Source organism: Halichoerus grypus, chromosome 2 (genome assembly GCF_964656455.1).
Source record: "Halichoerus grypus chromosome 2, mHalGry1.hap1.1, whole genome shotgun sequence".
NCBI classification, from domain to species: domain Eukaryota; kingdom Metazoa; phylum Chordata; class Mammalia; order Carnivora; family Phocidae; genus Halichoerus; species Halichoerus grypus.
This window is the reverse complement of record NC_135713.1, coordinates 132,069,840-132,091,059: the sequence shown is the minus strand read 5'-3', so window position 1 is coordinate 132,091,059 and position 21,220 is coordinate 132,069,840. Positions and strand designations below refer to the sequence as shown.

Here is a 21,220-nt window from a genome sequence, read left to right as displayed (position 1 = left end):
GCCACAAATCCGAGGCTGAAGGAGAATTTCTAGAAGCTGAGAGTTCAGATTATGTGAAACAGTAGAACATATGATAAAATTTGGAAACTGTTAAGTAAAAATTTAAATAATCTGGAAAATATAGTCTCTTGGTAACACTCAAATGCAGGGTACGAATAAACATCACATTTTTAAATTTGATAATGCATATCAGTGCTGCCTCAGCTTATCTCATTTTATTGTGTATGCGTGTGTGTGCGTGCATACGTGTATGTGTGCGAGATTCCCTCCTCTGTGGCTTTTAAGACAATACGACACACACACACAAAAGATTAAGATAATAAGCTGATTTAGTTATTTTCTTTTTGAGAATATCAAAAGGAAAATACTTTCTCTGCTCCTAGTAAATTCCAAGAGTTTCAGCTTCAATGATATGTTAATTTGTCCAACAAGAAAAAAAAAGACCTGTAGTCTCATTTTTAAGAGATGTTTTCACCTGTATGGAGTTCTTCCTCTAGGCCTTCCTATTATTCCTTATTTAAGACGAGTTCCTGAATATTTTGGTTGTTGCTTAATTCAATAAATAAGGGAAAAAAAAAAGAAAGCAAGTATCATTCCTGTGTAAGTGTCCATATATGTGTTCTGTACATCCACACCTAACTCAGCCAGCCATCTCTAATCCCATACAATTCTGTACATCGCCACATAATTGGCAGGTTATGTTTCAAGTCTCATGGTTGGTTGAGGATGGAGATGAAATCACAGTTTATAATACAGAAGAAGGAGTGCATATGGGTTGTGATTGAGATACTTGTATTTTGACTCAAGAATGGTGGAGCATCTGGATTAACCACTATAAATCCTCCAGTAGCAGCAATTCAACTTTTTAATAGCAAGGGAAATGGCATATTATATTTCAAAATTGGTATATTTGAAAAATGAGTATTAACACGATGATATGAACTGATGCAAAATCTTCTTATAGGTTTTCCAGAAATAACCATGTTTTTTTTTTTTAAAGATTTTATTTATTCATTTGAGACACAGAGATACAGAGAGAGAGAGAGAGAGAGCATGAGCAGGGAGAGAGGCAGAGAGAGAGGGAGAAGCAGGCTCCCTGCTGAGCAAGGAGCTTGATGTGGGACTCAATCCCAGGACCCTGCAATCATGACCTGAGCCAAAGGCAGACGCTTAACCATCTGAGCCACCCAGGTGCCCCAGAAATAACCATGTTTTAATGCAACATGCAACTTGCATTTCAAATTCTTTTGTCTATTAGTCACATACACATATCTTTATTTCTTCTTGAATGTATGCTGCATAACTATTAACCAAATGTTCATTCACCATCAAATTGTTTCTTCAGTGTGTTTTCTCATTCAAAAGCACATAATCATTCTCCTTAATGATACAAATAATCCACTTCTAAGGGACTATTATACCTCTTTTCCATTCTTGAAAAGCATTATTGCTTTTAGGTTTTTAGTTAAATGTTATACAATTTCAACATAGTATAATATACTTAATCGAACTTTAAGTTTCTCTGTAAAAGAGCAGCAAGTATTAAAAGGCAAACAGAAAAATTGCCAAAGTCAATTCACTTCAACTGTCAAAACTTTTCATGTGAGAAATGAATGGAAACATTCTATTTCAAGTAACCATATTTGTGGGTATGGTATTCTCTTTTGACTCTGAAAATCATTTGAAAAATAAAGTAGCTTGTCCGTGCTTGTTTTCAATTTGCAAAATGTCAGCTGTATCTACAAAATGGTCAGTGAGCCTCATCATCTTGACGAATAAGAAAAGAACGGTTCTCTTGGTACATTCATTAAATCTTCCATGTTTCCAAAGTATCACTTCATGTTTTTCACCAAGAATTGATCTCATAGTGGGCTGGTGACATAAATATATAACATCACCTCTTCCCTACATCCTACATTGCTGCTCTGGCCACACACCCTCCACCACTAATGTCCTAAGAGAAGAGAAATAAACTCTTAACTAAGTTTAATATTTCTTGTGATTTCGATTTCAAGACAATTTATGTTTAAATGTATGGATTTATTTATTCGATCATAACACAGGAGAAAGATCTTAAGCTCATTAAGCCCTGTAGCCTAAATAAAACCTCAACCTCAAATTCTGACTATTACAAAGATATACAGAAGAATAATTTTGGAGGACACAAGGAGCCCAACCTCCCTCTTTCAGACAGATGGATTTTACTACTCTGAATAAGTAGTTTTCAACTTTTTCTTAAGTACGCCTAGAGCTGAGATTCTACAATTAACTAGCATTGTATCATCCAGATACTTAAATAGTGATTTCTTATTTCTATTTGAAACCACTTCCACTTCCTTCTATCAGATTTTCCATGGTGGTCAAGAGCTGTTTAGGACACAAATAGTCAAGACGCCATAATACAATAGCAATTGAGTTACCCCTTCTCTCTTGTAGGCTGAACATCTAAGGTTCACTAACTTCTTACTTTTAGAACTTAAATCCTTTAAATCTCAGATGCTCTTGAATGTTCTACCTTTAAGCGCTCATCCTTCCCCATAATGGCCAAATAGTATTTTGAGCTCCCATTCCAGGAAATACAAAAAGTCTGGTCTTTTACCAAGTGTTCTTCCCCACTGAGTTTCTGAATTTCTCTGAGGAATGGTTTCATTAACTCATTCTGAGTGATCACTTGTCATTTCTAAAAGCTTCTAGCTTTAGGCCACCGTCCTTCTGGAGTATACTATGCCAATAACTCCATGCTTCTAGTCTTCATACAATAGCCCATCACCTTTAAAATAGAATGTATTTCCAAACAGTAGTATTTCCAAATTCCTGACAGACAGCAATCTTCAAGATTCTGGAATGAGAAGCCAGAATTCCTGGAAATTCTCAGGCAGTCCTGAAATCGTAAGTTCTTCTCTATTTTTATAACATTTTTTCTGTGATAATGAGTGATAATAAACTATAAGTCATTTTTATACTATACTTTCAGAGATTTTATGTAAAAAAGATATAATAATAAAAGTATGGCTTTACAGGATTGTATCTTTCAATAACATGTAAAAATGATTCTCCGTCTGATATGAAAATTTTATGATAGAAAACATTAAAGAAAATAACATTTATATAAAATAAATGACAAATCATTTAATTCACTGAAAGATAATGCCACACATATTTAATAATTAGAAATGATCTTCCTTAAAATGAAATTTTAAAACCCACAAAGCATTAATTGCCCTATTACATGATCTTGCTCTTATATTATGATCTTGCTCTTTTTTCAGTCCAGAAGAATTTCATTTTTCAGTCCAGAAAAATTTCATTTTTCAACAATGTTGATCAAATTGTTACAAATTTGTCCACAAGCTTCTTTAAGATTAGTATACCTGTGGTTCTATAAATCTCATTTCCTTTTTCATGATAAAAATAATTTGTTTCCTTACCCTGAATTGAATTTTGTCATTGAAATCAATATTGTTTTTTTAATAGAGATTTTAGATTTGTTTCTGAATTCCTGCTGAAAAACTCTACAATAACATCTTCTATTTACATTTTTCCTGCTCAGATATTTACAAAGAACCACAGCACACATCCAATCCCTGAGAAATGCCAGGGAACATTATTGGGTAGCATTCAAATAACATAACATTCAAATACCGTAGCAAGGTTGACAGCAATACACAGAATGCCATGTCAAAATTACTAACTTGAGGATGAATTTTGGTTCTAAAACTTATTTCTTAGAACATTGCCTATAGGATTTGTATAAAATACACTAATGTAAATAATCTTATTAATATTTATCTGTTTGCAAAAAAAAAAAAACCTCTTGGCAAAAAAAAATGTTTGCAAAAAAACCTCTTAGCAAAAAAAAAAAAATCTGTTTGCAAAATAACCTGTCAGGGTCAGGAACACACAACATGGCAACAACTACAAGTAAAATGGGTTAGATCAGAATTACTTCTCTCCAATGTGCATTTCAACTTTAACCTTTCACTTCTGTGTCCACATTTCCTCCTCTTGCTTTCAACTTGACATTGGCAATTTCTTCTACCAGTAATGTTTGTATGTTGATTGTTAAGCTTTAAATCTTACAGGAAAATTATGCTTTTTCTCTGTTTCCTTGATTTTTTTTTTCTCATGTCAGACAGGTAATAGGCTGAGTAACAAGGTTTGAGGGAAGTGCATGTCATCATGCTTATGAACTACAGAAGGATCTATTTTCTTGATTTTTTTATTCTTTTTTCCTCAGGATTCAGGAGTAGGAAAAATACATACATTTCCTGAGATATGCTGGGGAAGTATTTCCACATGGGAAAGGTAAACCCAAGTTTCTCCCTTAGTTCTCCCAGAGCTGTAATATTGTGGTGGTGGAGGTGGTTGCACTTTGCTCATTTTTTTTGTTATCAAAACTATAAAACATATAAATTAGGATGTGTAAAGAACCTCTGTGGATATATCACCCAGGCTCAACAATCACAAATACATGATCAGTGTTATTTAACTTGTATATCTACCCATTTCCATCACTCTCATCTCTTGGATTATTTTGAAGTAAATCCTATATATCATTTTATCTCTAATACACTTCAGTGTAAAACTATAAAAGATGAACACTTAAAAATATATAACTAAGAAAGAGTGGAACTGGCATAAGGACAGACAAATAGATCAATGGACTAGAACTGAGAGTTTAGGGGAAAATCCCATATACATCTATTGTCACAAGATTTTGATTTTGAAAAAGATACCAAGACATTCAAAGGAAAGAGAGAAAAGGCTTTTCAACAAATGGGGTCAGACAACTGAATATCCACATGCAAAAAAATGAAGTTGGACCCTTAACTCACACCATATACAAAAATTTATTCAAAATGGATCAAAGATTTAAGTGTAAAAAAACTAAAACTATAAAACTCTTGGAAGAAAATGTTGTGACCTTAAATGAGATAACGGTTTCTTCATTATGACACCTAAAGCACAAGCAACCAAAGAAAAAATAGACAAACTGGACTTCATCACAATTAAAACTTTTGTTCTTCAAAGGATATGCATAAAAAAATGAAAAAAAAGTCTACCCATAGAATGGGGAAAAAATTTGCTAATCATTTATCTGATAAGAATCTAGTATCCAGAATATATAAAGAACTTTTTCTACTCAACAATAAAGACAGTACAATTAAAAATAGACAAAGGAGGGGGGCCTGGGTGGCTCAGTCTGTTAAGCAACCAATTTTGGCTCAGGTCATGATCTCAGGGTCCTGGGATCTGCCTGCAGGTCCCCTGCTCAGCAGGGAGTCTGCTTGTCTTTCTCCCTCTGCCCCTCCCCCTGCTTGTGCTCTCTCTCTCTCTCTCTCTAGTAAGTAAATAAAATCTTAAAAAAAAATTGACAAAGGAATCAATACTTATCCAAAAAAGATACACAAATGACAAATAAGCCCATGAAAATATGTTCAAAATAATTAGTTATTAGATAAATACAAATCAAAGCCACAGTAAGATGCCACTTCACCTGCACTAGGATGGCTACAATAAAAAAGATGGACAATAGTAAGTGTTGGTGAGCATATGGAGAAATTGAAACCCTCATATATTGCTCTTGGGAATGTAAAATAGAGCAGCTGCTTTGGAAAATATTTTGGCAGTTCTTCCAAAGGTTAAAGTAGTGTTACCATAAGATCCAACAATTCTACTCCTAGATATATAGCTGAAAACATATGTTCATCCAAAAACTTGTATATGAATATTCATAGTGACATTATTCGTAAGAGCCAAAAGGTAGAAATAACCCAAATACCCCCCAACTAATGAATGGATAAATAAAATATGGTATACCTACAATGGAATATTATTCATTCATAAAAATGAGTGAAGCATTAACATACATTGTAATAAAGACAAATCTTCCAAACTTTACACTATGTGAAAAAAGCTATAATAAAAGGCCACATATTGTGTGATTCTATTTTTATGGAATCCACAGAAACAAAAAGGAGATCAGTGGTCACCAGTGGCTGCAAGGAAGGAGGAATTGGAATTGGAGGGTTATTTGAAAGCAAGAGGTGACACAAGGAGCCCATATCCATTTTCTCCTTGGGTCTGCGTATGCCTCCAGGAGCAGAAGAGAGTGAAGGCACCAGCTTCCAATTTCTCTTCGTGCTTCCGGCATGATTTGGTCCATGCCTTTCAGTGGTCTGAGCACCAGCTGTGTCATGCATCTCAGTGACTGAAATACCAGCTGTGCATCCTCCCGTTCCCCGCCTTCCAAAGACCAGCTGTGCCCTCACATGCTGTCTCCATGAGACAGAGCGTCCCTGGCAAGGCATCATCTCAGAAGTGTACATCTGACCTGGAGCACATCCTTCCGTGGTCTGAGCAATAGCCATGGATGCCACTCTCAGGGTTTCAAGCACCAGGCCCACAAGAGCTTCTACTTCCACACTTCTCCCATTTAGTTCTCTGACACTGACAAGTGCTGTCTGCTCTCTACAATGTTAATCTCTTCAGATCAGCTTTCCCTCGTTGCTCTTTCAGACTTTCAACCCCTATGCAACTAATGCTCTCTATTAAACGCCCTCTGTTTGTAATACCTGGCGAGGCATCTGCTTCTCTGACTCATATATCTACACTGACTGTTACACTAAATGTTAGTAACAAGTCTGATATGTTGACATTGAATTATAAATCCAATTTTCTTTTGTACTTAGCCCACGGTTCTGTATTTTGGGTAATATTTTGGAAAATGGAGCACTTCTGGTTTACTGTTTTGAACATAATGAAAATGTAAAAGTCACAGAAACCCTTTCTTTTCTTTTCTCCCTAAATTTTAGTGATTCCAGAAAGCATTATTTTAGCAATATTATCAGGCCAAAAATTAAAATGGAAAGTTTTTGTTAGTCAAAAATATTTTCCTAAACGTCAAGTTAATTTTGTATCTTATCTTGGGGTAAGATAACTTAGAAAGTAGCTATTCCTTCCTTAGATCATGGTTTTAAGAGGTCTTTTTGGTTATTACCTACCAAGTAGACCAATTACACTTTTACTTACACATATGTATGAGGAATGTGCTTTAAAAGTGAGAAAACAAGGTATCTATATGACTTAAATACTATTAAGGAAAATTGCTTTAAGTTTATATGAGAGCAGATGGAAGATTCATGTGGTATTTTTGGACACAATTCTGGCACAAAGCAGAAACAGAGAAACAGGAAATAGGCCAAAAACTGGACCAAAACGTTAAAACAAAAAAATCATGTGTACTTCACAAATTCTAGTAGTTCTACAGAGGTAAATGACTTGGAATTAAAAGATACATACTATCATATAATCTATTTTTATGTATTCCCTCTGTATCTTAACATATAGATATATTTCCAATCGTGGGCTCAACAGATGTATTAGCATTTTTTGATGACTTATATGAAACATTAAGAAGTAATTAGGAAGGCATCCAAAGCTCATCAGCACATTAATAGGCCCAGAAAGTTCACATTGGATTTCCTTATATTTCCTAGGTACTCTCATTTTCTGGGAATGGGTCAGCTCTTTCAGTAGTTACAAATCAGCTTAATGTGTAAAATAATCACACAGTGTCATGAATACATGCAAAAAAGCACTGGCTTCACTCTTTTATTTTTACACTGTTCTAAGTATAGTCATTCCGTGCCATTTTTTTCATTTATTGACACTTTCACAAATAGGTGATTAATCCCATCAGTTGATTGTTTTAATTTGAGCCCCAATGAGTCCAAAATGATGCATTAACACCCAAATCTTTTCTCTGTAATATAGGCTTGTGGCTTAAACCAACTGAGTTAACATTTTTTTTTTCTACTTTGAATGAAAAACATTATTTTCCCTGGGAAAATGTAGCTATTAATAGACTAACAGTGGACTCTTCATTACACATAATTTGCACTTATTCACAGCACAAAACATGACCTCAGATGATTCCTGATATCATCATGAAACAGAAGGTACAAGACATGGGAGGACTTCTTGAAAATGATCAGTGTTTTAAACCCCTTGAGAGTGAAATGGAGCAATTCTCTGTGACCGCTATATTTATAAAGTCAGGACAATATTTTAAAATTGATTTAACATTCAGTTCTTTGAATTACTGCCTAAAACCTGAACAAGGTGAAGTTTCAAAACAGGTGAGATAGATGCTGTCAAAAATCCCCATGCCAATCTCTAAATTTGTTGAGAATGTTAGAGTCAAAATTGTGCATCAATATTAAAGTCACCTAGAACACTCAAGCCAAGTGGCATATTCTTATAATCAAAGTCAGACAGTTCATCAGAAAAATAGTTAAAATTCTGTTAAAATACATATTTTCTTGAGGTTTCTTACAATTGCTTTACCTCTCAATTGTTCACCAACTGTAGAGAAGGGTTACAATTTGAAACGACCTGTGGCACCTATCAATTGTCTACAACACTGAAGAGTGGGCAGATCGTGGAACACAAGCGACAGGGAGACGCGGTGATTGTCTGGCTGAGGGTATCAACGTAGTCTGCACACAGTAATTCAGAAGAGGGGGGAAAAAACGCCTTTAGGATTTAATATATTGAGTTTGTCTCTCTATTGATCATATTAATTGGATGATTTCCAAATCTCCACTTTACTGAGTATTTTATTGACATAACCTTTGACCAAGAAGCATATAGATTTCAAAATGTCTTTTCTTATGGACAGGAAATCAATTTGGTTATTTTAATAAATATAATTGTTTGAGCAAAATAGTTGGCTGAGCAATTAAAGGATATCTACTGTCATTACTGTCTACTACATACATTACTTCCCCACATTAGTTGTGGGGAAGGGAAGTGGCATTGAATGTGGAGAACAAAAGAGAAAACAGATTTTCAGCACTGAGAAATGAAGGAAGCTGTAAAAAAAACACTAGGAAGACAGTTATCAAGAAATGGTATTGGAGCATCTGGGTGACTAAGTCAGTTGGGCGTCCAACTCTTGGTTTCGGTTTAGGTCATGATCTGAGGGTCATGAGATCGCGCCCCGTGTCGGGCTCCAAGTTTAGGGCAGTGTCTGCTTGGGATTCTTTCCCTCTTCCTCTTCCTCCTTCTTTGCCCCTACCCCCGCTCTTTCTTTCTCTCTCAAATAAATAAATAAAATATTCAAAAAGACAAAAGAAATGGTATTAAAGCAAAAGAACCATTATGATAATTTTGACTTTATGTGGGAGTGTTGCATTATAAAAACAGAGCAGACTTGGACATTGCTTATAAATTTTTTTTATATAATTCAATAGTAGATAAGATAAAACATGCATTTTAGAATCTTAATTAGAAGAAATTTTGTCTTGAAAACACAATGGATAAATTGTCACTAAAAGATACTTTCGAGTTGGTGCCAACTTCTTAAAGATGAGTTAGGTCAGTCCTTAAGAGCCAGACTTCCAGAGTTGGAATCTCAGCTTTTCCTCTTACTAGTCACTTAGCCTCTTGTGCCTCAGTTTCCTCTTTTGAGGAAATTTGGAAAATAATCACACTTCTCTATGAGGTTATTGTAAGGATGTAGTAAGTTAACACAGAGGAGTAAATTAATATACAGAAACAAATGCTCAATAAATTTTAGTGATTTTTACGTCTTCATCTTGAAATAACAAATATATACTCCATTTCCTAATGAAATAAAATATCTTAAGATCAACTTTTAGGAAATAATTTTTAAAAAATGTCCATTTCATGGTTTTGATCACTGTAGTGTTAATTTCTTTTCATTGATTGGAAGACTATAATAATGACTGCCCCAATTAATGGTGTGATCACATGTGAGAAAAAGATGTATAGGGGTGCCTGGGTGGCTCAGTCGTTAGGTGTTTGCCTTCAGCTCAGGTCATGATCCCAGGGTCCTGGGATTGAGCCCCGCATCAGGCTCCCTGCTCAGTGGGAAGTCTGCTTCTCCCCCTCCCACTCCCCCTGCTTGTGTTCCCTCTCTCGCTCTCTCTCTCTGTCAAAAAATAAATAAAATCTTAAAAAAAAAAAGATGTATAAACATCTCCACACAAGGGTAGAGAAGTAAATGCAATAAAAAAATCTTAAAACCACTCAGATTTAATTTACATTATCACAGCCCTTGAAATTACACTGCACACAGATGATAACCATGAACTATGAACTTATCCAAAAGCTCAACTTCAATTCACATCTTTAAAGGCTGCCTAAAAAGATTTAATGAATTTTCTGATTACTTCTACTCTTTTGTCGGATGTGATTCAACTACATTCAAGGGCAATAAAAAGAATACTTTAAGAGTAATACTTTGAGCAGAATCTGGAAATACTTGCTTCTGAGTGTAATCTGAGCATTCCTAAAATCCACAATTTAAGCATTCATATAAATGTGAACATTTATTTGAAAGCTTCGTTGATTAAAAGCAGTAACACTAGAACTAAGCTGATGCTTTTAAAATCCATGTCTCCTCAAGAATATTAAGCATATTCGTTCCAATGATATTTGTTCTGGGTGTTCATATCATCATGTAATTCTTTTAAAATGACCATATGGGGATAGAGTATAAACTGTTTGCTATTTAGTAATGATATTTTGCATAATTAAGTTTTCCTGACTTTAGTCTTTCAACAAAGTAGGGAAAGCATCCCTACACTCTGTAACAGATGACCAAACTGTATCAAATTGTGTCTCCAAATAGGCACAGACGCATTGGTATGTGTACATTTCTAGTAGAACAGAAGTGAATCCAAAATACAATCTCTTGAGTTCAATTATAAAACCCATATGCTTGAGTGAATGCATGGTAAAAATATGCAACTTCATTACATATTAGAAGCACTACAAATTTCAGCCTTGATTCAAAAAACACTCAGATTGCTAATGTGGTATATATACTGCTAAAAGGCTAATATCACTGCTGTGTGTAGTAATGGGCAAGTGGAAACATCTGTATTTTCTCTGCTTTAAGAACATGGCCTTTTAATACAAAGGCTTATCTGTGTGGAGGATAAAGGCTGTAATAACGAGGAACACTTATATCATGGTACCTAGTTAAGAGTAATAGCAAAGAAAAACTACACAGGGCCATTGAAATTAAACAAGTTACACTTTACCACTTCTGCCAATGTAAACTTACTCTTAAAGTCAGGGAGAAGTATTCTTGCCCACCTTTTTGGATAAATTAAAGATAGAGCTGATCTCTGTATGAGGTTTTAGGGGAAAAAAAATGTGTACTAAGTGATAAAGATACCTTTGAGTGCCTGCAAAAAAAAAAAAAAAAAAAAGAGGCAAAGTCCACAAAACCTTTGGGTTTAGAAATGTGAAGACACGGTAATGTATCAAGGTATGTCTGGAAGAAAATGTATTTTAATACATGCAAATGGAAACTATGGGCTTAATTAATTCTCAGTAATTCATCTTCGCTTAAAAGATATGTGTACTGAGTGATTCTGGTACTTAAAAGCTATCTCAAAAAACAGAAGTTTTAACTTTATAGTATTTCTAGGGGAAGTTACTATTACTGAGGGATCAACTAGATGTTGAAACTTGAGAAGTCCAATTATCTGGCTCTGAAATAGGAAAAAGTTAAAATTCTTGTTTGCTTATTTTCTGGAAAGCAAACACATATTACCTCATAGAGCTACTGAGACTGAGTGATAAATGCAAATTATTTTAAATTCACTAAACTTTTATTCTATATGATAAGTATTATTTTGTATTTTTCTTTATCTATTCTTTTTTTTCTTTTTTTTTTTAGAAGATTTTATTTATTTATTTATTTGACAGAGAGAGACACAGCGAGAGCAGGAACCCAAGCAGGGGGAGTGGGAGAGGGAGAAGCCGGCTTCCCGCTGAGCAGGGAGCCCGATCCGGGACTCGATCCCAGGGCCCTAAGATCATGACCTGAGCTGAAGGCAGATGCTTAACGACTGAGCCACCCAGGTACCCCTCTTTATCAATTCTTTAAGATAAAGAATTGTCTTTAAGATAAAGACAGTGGTAGGCACACTTTAAGATGGCTCCATGATTCTCACCTCCTGCTACTCATACCTTTGTGTAATCCCCTCATCTTCATTATGGGCAGGGCATGTGACTTGCTTCTAACCAGTGGAATGCTACAAAGGTGATGGAATGAGTCATTATATGTATGAGATTACATTTCAGGGTAGCACCTGTCTTGTTAGATTTTCTCTCTGTTGCTGGCTTTGAAGAAGCTGGCTGCCATGCACCCTACAGCTGCAAAGAAATGAATTCTGCGTGCAACTTTAGGGTTCTTGGAAGTGGATCTTTCCCCTGTTGAATCTCTGAGAAGAACCGAGTCCTGGGTGATGCTGAGTTCAGCTTGGTGAGACTGTAAATAGAGAGCCCTGCTAGGTTGTGCCCAGACTTCTGATCCATGGGGACTATGAGATATGTTTTATGCTGTGAAAGTTGTGCTCATTTGTTACACAGCAATAGAAAAAAATCTATACACATTGTATACATTAGTATATTGGCATATAACACACTTAATGTATTTACTTATTTTGAATTTAGTGGGGTAATTTTAGGTAGTTTCCAAACTCCTTTCTTGCATTGTTAAATTTTGCTGGCCATACCAGTGTAGGAATGGCCTCCAGGAATGCTCCAGATGCCCACTATGTGAACTCACTCACACAGTATGACTGAAGTGGAAGAGACAGAGGGCTTATCATGATGCCTTGCACCTGAAGCAGAGGAGAAATAAGGTTTGAAATGTATGGAGTCAAAGTTAATCTGTGGAAAGCTCATCAAAATCTCGTATTTCCTATTTGCAATAAGCCTGACAAAAAATTCCTAAATTTGACAATTTTAACAATCTTTGATGAGTTGTTAAGCTGAAAGCAAATTCTCTACACTAAAAATAATAAAAGAGATTTCTTGATCAAAAACTCCAGAAGAGAAGCTAAATTATCTTTCTATTATGACTACAGAAAATAATGTATCAAGATCATTATTATATGAAGAGGTAATAAAACAGTATGCAGCCAAAGCTATAAGAAAAAAAACCGTAGAGGAGTTGTGTTCTTTTCTGTTCCATTTTTGGTGTTGGTGGCATCTTTGAGTTTTTAACACTTCCACTTTTTTTGTGATTTATTTTTCATTCTAAATAAATACTTACTTTCATATCTAGTATTATAATTGTAACTCTAAAATTCTTTTTCTTAAATGGAGTGTCCAAAATTGCATAAGCTTTAAGTCTCACAAAACCTAAATTCACCTCTGCATGTAAACCAAGAAAGGAACAGTATTTTTAAAATGCTGCTAGCAGTCACCGTAAGATGAAGGTAGATCAGGGTCCATTAGAATGTGTAACGGAAAATCATTGCTGATTTTGACAAGAATTCTATTAGGGGAGTGGTGTGGCCAGAACATAGACGAAGGGATTCAAGAATGAGAAGTGCTGTAGCAAGGTGACAGTGGTTACTAAGTCCCATGAAATGGGGGAAGTGAGGTTTGGCAAATGGATTAGCTGGCAGATGGAGGGGAATGTGAGGACACGGGAGTTTTCTTTTTTGATAGAAGCAACTTCGTGTGCTGATGGGAAGGCTTCAACAAGAGAGATTTACAATTCAGGCTGTACAAGAGTAACCGCATGTGATAGTCATCCTCCAAAATGACTCCCAGTGATCCTACCTCTTGGTATTCACACCCTTGTGTAGACCCATCCATTTGTATTACAGTTGGTTTATGTGACCAAGAGAAAAACAAAACAAAAGTGATGGGGGTGGTCCCTTCCAAAATTATTTTATAACAGACAACAGTTTCTACTTGGTCTGTCTCTCTGTCTCTGTCTCTCTCTTATATCACTTGCTCTTGGGGCAGCAAGCTGCCATATTGTGAGCAGCCATATGGCGAGGCCCTACCGGTGGGGAACTGAAGCCTCTAGCGAATAACCAGTGTCCCTGTGAATGAGCTTGGAGATGATCCTGCAGCCCTAGTTAGGCAGTGGGATGACTGTGGTTCCAGAGAGCTCGCCAGCCAACTTGTGAGATTTACCTAGCTATGCAGCCACTCTTGGGTTCTTGACCCTCAGAAACTATGAGATAATAAATGTTTCTTGTTTTTAGTTTCTATGTTTCAGAAGAATTTGTTATGCAACAATCGATAACTAATACACCCCAGTAGCAAAGTCCTTGAGAAGACAAAAGAAGAAGTGATATTCAGCACGAGTAGATACCTTGGCTATTAATAGAAACAGGGATATGTCTATCTTTTTAACAGGAGAAAAGATAAAGCATATGGGTGCAGATGTGCACTGGATTTGTAGATAGGTTTGCTGGACCATTAGGAAATTGTAATTTATTGGCTTTCTTTTCTCAATTAAGAATGAGGCAAGAATTTAATGCAAAGGGGAGGAGGAAGGGATGAGAAGCTTAAGAACCACTGAGAAAACTTAGAAAATAGTCACCTTGGAGAGTGAGAAAGAACACAGTAGGAAAATGTGAAAGAGGCAGGGTTAGTGTTGAATTCTGATGGAAGTTTGTATGTTGTATTTAAAGTGACTGGAGTCAAATTGTGTAATTTTTCTCTAGCAGTATTTAGTTGCTTGGGTTCAGCCACAGAGAAAACAGATGTCTGGGTTTAACCAGAATCAGTGTTTGCTAAGTGAGTGCAATGGAGGGAGAGAGGCCAGGGAATTGAGGGTATTTGCAAAGGAAGTATTTCAGTGAAGGCATCTGGAATCCCATCCAGGGAAGAGGAGTGAGAACAAGAGGTTATCAGCAGAGGAAAAGTGATGATGTAGTTAGTAAGCTGGAGCTCTTGCCTAAGAATGGTTGCACAAGACAGTACTTGAGTAAAAGAGGTGCATGAGGTAAGCTAATAGATAGTTCCTGTGAAGACAGAAATTTAGGGTGCGGTAATGAAATGCATAGCTGAGGTGAGGTGGGTGGGGAAATGTATTGAGGTTGGCTAGGAAAGGTTGACTAGTGGAGTTAAGTAAATAAGTACAAGGGGGGAAAAAAAGCCCTGCAAGTTCTTGAACTGAGAATACTTGTAGAACATGTGGGATGATGGACATTATGCAACCCCAAGAATGAAGAAGCCAAGGATATTTTAGTATTCTGAGGAAATGGAGCTCAAGGTCTCCGTGGAGGCCAAACCATGTATAAAATGATTCTATCTTGGCACTGGAAACCAAACCTTATTTTAATGACCTTTTACTGAGGAAACTCACAAACCAATTAAGCAGAGAGTCATTGGAGGCTGGGCCACACACTGCTTTCTTAGCTTCCCTTTGAGTGGCAGTGAAGAATGACGTCAGGAAGGGTAAGACTCTGAAGGATATATTCAAGGGTTATCACACGCCTGTGTACTTGAGAGTTCCAGAGGCTGCTGACCAAAGCTTTATCTTTGATTCTGAATAAGTCAGCAGCAGTCCTGAGCCCAGACTAACTTTAAGTTTGGACCAATCTGGCAACCAGCTGGTTAGATTGCTCTCCTGTCTTCTATGATTTCCCAGAAAGTTTGCGCTCCCCTAAAGTTTGGGGGGTGGGTGGAAATGGTGGTCAACACCATAAAGTAGTGTTGGTTAAGCTCATCACTGACACTTAAAATTATGCTGGATTATCAAATTAATGTAAGTATGGACTGTCAGAGCAATGATTCTCATTCTTGTTGGGGACATATCAGCGTCTAGGGAGAAAAATGTGGGTCATTTGAAACAACATACTGCATCTCATACTAGAATTTTAGATTTAGAAAATAAAATGGATTACTTTTATTATAAAATATTTAAGTCACACAAAAAAGTATAAACATAATATAACAAGTAACCATGTATACGTTACCCATTCGAGAATTAGGAGCAAGACCAAATTGACACTCTCTGCTCCATGAACCCCACTTGTAAGTTTTGAGTTATATATTCATAAGCAAAATATTCAGCTGTTTCACATGTTTTTAAACCATTTAAATAGTTTCATACTGTATGTAGCATTCTACAACTTTTTTTTTCAAAATCTTATTTATTTATTTATTTGAGAGAGAGATAGCATGAGCAGGGAGGAGGGGCAGAGGGGGAGAGAGAAGCAGACTCCCCACTGAGCAGGGAGCCAGATGTGGGGCTCAGTCCCCGGACCCCAAGATCATGACCTGAGCCCAAGTCAGATGCTTAACTGACTGAGCCACCCAGGCGTCCCCTGCAACTTGTTTTTGTTGTCCTTATTATTACACTTTCAGATTTATTCATGTTGTTACACGTGGCTCTGGTTCATTCATTTTGATTGATGAATAGTACTATTTGTCCCTAATCCAGTTCATGTATCTGCTCTTCTGCTGATGAACATTTACATTATTTAGTTTTTCCATATTACTAGTGATGCTACAGTGAACTCTTTTAAAATGAATCTGGGTGCACACGGATGATAGTGAAATTGCCGGGTCCTAAGACACGCATATCTCCTGATTTTCTGATATTTTGATAAATTGCTTTCTAAAGTGGTTGTACAAGTTTACCTTCCCCTCCACCAAGCAATTTATGACAATCTCTGTTGCCTGAAATCCTCCCCAGTACTTTCAAAATTTTAGTGTGATGGTTGTGAAATTGAATCTCATTTTTTTTTTTTTAATTTGAAGTTCCCTGACAGCATATGATTTTAATAAAAACAAACTCCAGAAAGTAAAGCTCAGCAAACTTTCTTGGCTAGTAGGAAAACTCAGTAGGCTCTCTCTGTGATTCCTGCAGGATGGGGGAAGAGTCGTGGCCCCCCAGGGAGATGTATGGAATCTTCTGCAATGGGACATCAGGTGTTTTTGCTCATATTAAAGTGGCTTGGTTTTAAACATGATAAAAAGCTGGGTAGCAGAAGGAAGGCCGAACGGTATTGTATTGGTTCTATCACTACAAGATGAAAAAAGGTCAAGGTTGGTACATTAAAAGTGATTCAGAATGAAAAGGGAGAGAATGAGAAATTTAAAAACTGCATGAAATTAAGGATATGACCTCTGTTTCCTTATAATCTGCTTGTTTGAATCATATTCTTTTAGTTGACCCTCTTACACACCAGAGTCTCTAAATACGTTCTACTTAGAGCAAATAGCTTGTTGACAGTAATCACAGAGAATTACAAAGTGGGTAGAGATTTTAGGCATCATTTTCATTTTATTTTATTTTATTTTTAAAGATTTTATTTATTTATTTGACAGAGAGAGACACAGTGAGAAAGGGAACACAAGCAGGGGGAATGGGAGAGGGAGAAGCAGGCTTCCCGCCGAGCAGGGAGCCCGATGCGAGGCTCGAGCCCAGGACCCTGAGATCATGACCTGAGCCAAAGGCAGACGCTTAATGACTGAGCCACCAGGCACCCCCATTTTCATTTTACACATGAGAAAAGTGAAGTACTAAAAGTTACACACTCACAATTAATAGATTTTAATGAAATGGTTGAAGAAGGAAACAATGGGGATCCTCTGCTTACTTCTTTATATTTACTGGACTATTAACTTGATCACCAATATAGATAAAACCTATCTCTTTTGTGCTCAACTATAACATGGTGGTTGAGAGTAGAGGCTTGGGATCAGAGGTCTGGGCATGACCCCAGCCCAGCAAATGGTATATGTTATCAACTTGATCAAGTGATTTGACTTTTCTAAGCTGTGTTCTTATTTACAAAATAAGGAAAGTTTTAATTCCTACTTTTTCTTGTTTTGTAAGAGTGCAATGAGATAGTATTTTACTCTCTGGCTCATATCAAGCAATTAATGAATGGTATATATTAAGGTTCTATTTTAACACCTCAGTGTTTGAGACACAATTTAGTCATTTAGAGTTCTGCCTTGAACTGCCAATGGAACCGTGGGGAAGGTTTTGCTAGAGCCAAAGAGATCAACAACAGTTGGGCTAGATCTCTAGCACAGCACGACATGAGGTGGCTTTGACTATGTTTTTACCTAAATTTAATAATCTTTTAATAATTCAATGCTTTAAAAGTTTATTTGTTCAGTTATGTGTTTTTCTTCTAAGGAATCTATCTATATAACACTTTGGAGCCTTCACAGGAAATGGAAATGAGTAGCTCATTTCTCTACTTTTTTAGATTATTTCTTTACAGCTTAATTGAAAAGACCTCTGTTTTCCTTCTATTCAAACCTTTCATTTTCAAATTCCAAAATATGCTCACCTCAAATTCTTCTCATATTTTTGAAGGAAAAACAATGACCATTTAAAAAATAATTGAGTCTTTCACTTGTGTTTCCTATATCTCTTATGTGTCTTTCCCTCCACCACCACATGCCTTGAGTTTAAACAATTTATTTTATCATTACTTTTCTCTTGTTTATATGTCTGTTTTCAGCTCCCATTTCAAGATACCTGTCTGAGTACATGTATACACATAAGCTTTCATTTCCCCTCTCCTGAAATCCTACTTGGCAGGGGGCAGGGAGGAGAAAACCCAAAACAAAAAAATAAGACAAAATCTACAGCAATACAGAAAAATATTAAGTTCCATCAAGTGATCAATAATATTGGGAAACTTGTAAAATCTCTAAAGCTGATAGATGAGACTTTTTTTACTTAACCCAACAAAGCCAAAGAAATGCTCACACAACACAGATATAATATAGAACTGCTGAAATGACAGGTTTCCCTAGAAGGGCTCTGGTCAAAGCTACAACTTCGCTGAGGTGAATGAGGAGTGAGGCAATTGTCCTGAATGCAAAATTTGAAGACACGCCCCAAAAAACTCGGTAATTAAAATAAATAATGCCTTAAAAAAAAATTTATGCAAAAATTCCCTGATTTAGAAGATAGCAGTATTACAGATTTTGTCTTTTGCCAGTTGAGCTCAGCATGGTAGGTCAGTGATCCTGTCTTTAAAGATTTGATATTTTATCCATTTTAGGTTCTTATATTACTTTTGATTCCTTTTATATTGTACTAAAATACTATTTATCTTGATTATTGCTTCAATTTTGTACCTGAGGCAAGAGCCACATTCAACTTGCATGTCTCACCTTAATCTTGTCTGTTCCTGGAGTAACCGTCACAGCAGAGGCAGGAAGGGTGGGCTCTGAGACAGTCTTTGGATATTATCTAAAGTGTTGTGACTTGCTCAGCCCGACCCTACACTTAATATGCTGGCTCTGGTGTTCATCCTCAGAATAAAGCAGAGAGATAAGTTCTTTAAATAATATGGCTACTTTTCCACGGGGAACTTAGAGTAAACTTTAAGGTTAGGGAGGGAAACAGAGCAAGAGTCTAAATGACTTTCATACTATATAAGAATCATCTGTATGCAGAAGATAAGCTCTCAGCTACCTTAAAATAAAACCAACTGAACAATATATTTACTGCTCCCACACATCAGGCCCCTCCTAGTTACGTGACAGTGATTATTTGTTAGAGCCAGATGACCTGCAAACAGAACTTGCATTCCTTGCCTGGGAAACGGTGATATTTACTTGAACTATAATATACAGGTCAGTCACCAGGAACATGAGAAAAGCCAACATGTGATAAAGATACACCTAAATTCTTACTGGAGAAAGTAAAGCGGACTCCAGAAATAGGAGAAAACTTTAAAATAGGTGTTCATATCCCCAGGGATTTGACAGGATACAAATTTATAGAATAAGAATAGGCTGCTTTGCAAGAGTTTGGGAAATTTAGTGTAAATTCCACATAACTTCAGTATAAAACCAGAAGAGTAGAAGGGTAGGGAAGTCATAACCTGAACATAAATTTCATCAAAATAAGGACAGTTTTGTTTCTTACAGTATTCTTAGCATATAGACGAGTTCAGTAAATGTTGATGTTGTCTTACAGCAACAGGCTAGAGTTAGTGTAGTAAACTGGCCTGTCCTTTCCAGTTATTCTCTACCTTTTCTGTTGCCCTGTGACTTGTACCATCTTATTTGAAAAGCATACATCTCAATCCCCTTCATATCAGGAGCATGTGACATGTTTTGGCCAATGAAAGGTGAGCAGACATGAAATATACCATACCCAACCAGAAGTTGTGAGAGTCTTGAGTGCCTTAGTTCTTTTAATTTATTTTTCTGTTTGCCAAAAGAATGGCATATCCTAAAAAGGGACTGCTCCTTAGCCTAGATTCTGGAATGAGGAAGGTAAATGTCGTAGAGCCTTCACAGAAGACCTGAAATGTAAGAGAGAAATGAGCTTTCTGTGTGGTAAACCACTGAGGTTTGAAGATTGTCACTGAAGCAAAGCTAACACAGTTAACTAATTAATTTTGATGTTAGGAAAATTTATCCAAAATCTTTTTATTGCTAATATATGATAGTAATTAGTAAAATATTATTAAAGTTAGATTTACCTATTTGAAAAAATATTAGGACCAAATAAAATGTGACCAAGCAAACAGTAATCAAGAAAGAAATAATAAACAAGGAAAATAATAAGAAACAGAAAACACAGTGGAAGAAAAATATAACAGAGGATGGTATAAATAAGTGCACATACTTTAGTGATAACAATTATAATATTATACGTTAAAATCCCCTATTTAAAGACAAATAATTTCAGATTGGGTAATTACTATTGAGAAATAAAATAATCTGGTAATGTAAGTGCTGGATTACTTTGTGTGAGATTATAACTGTCAGTATTCCAAAATTAAATTTTATTGAGCATGTAAAGATATTTATGTAACATTTGAGTATTTAAGAAAGTACTCAACAGAGGCTGGGAAGATGGTGGAGTAGGCTCACCTTGTTTCACAGGTACAACGAGATAATACTCACATCACTGTAAATAATCCAGATAATAACCTGGGTTGTTAACAACCTGAAGGCTAGCAAAACAAATTCCACAACTAAAGGTAGATAAGAGGCCACACTGAAGAGGGTAGGAAGGTCAGGGATGCAGTAGAGAGCTAAACCCTGTGGGTCTGGCTACTGGAGAGAGGGAGCTGTGGGCTTGTAGAGGAGAGGACACCTGGGAGACTTCACAGGGAATACGAATCCCCATAACATTTACTTTGAAAAACAGAAGGGACAAATTTTGTGAGTTCTTATAACCAGCAGGGCTTAAAACCTGGAATTTAAAAAAATCAGTAGGCTCTCTTCTGGGAAAGATGGGAGAGCAATAAGAAACTAAGTCCCTGCCCTTAGACAGCAGGACAAACAGCCCATGCAGATAGAGCATAGAAGCAGCATATTGAAAAATGCCTGAGGCATACAGGCGGGAGAGTTATTTATTAATCTCAGAGCAGTTACTATAGAGACAGGGATCACTGGGGGGACTCTGCCAAGAACAAAGGAGCTGGCAGGT

General features: G+C 36.3%; 1 protein-coding gene and 1 pseudogene across 1 annotated transcript in view; both read right to left on the bottom strand.

Moving 5' to 3' along the window:
• Positions 1-21,220, bottom strand: part of LOC144381148 (uncharacterized) — a 638,603-nt gene that overhangs the window by 509,336 nt on the left and 108,047 nt on the right. The window lies entirely within an intron of this gene.
• LOC118544515 (small nucleolar RNA U13) lies at positions 4,127-4,202 on the bottom strand (annotated as a pseudogene).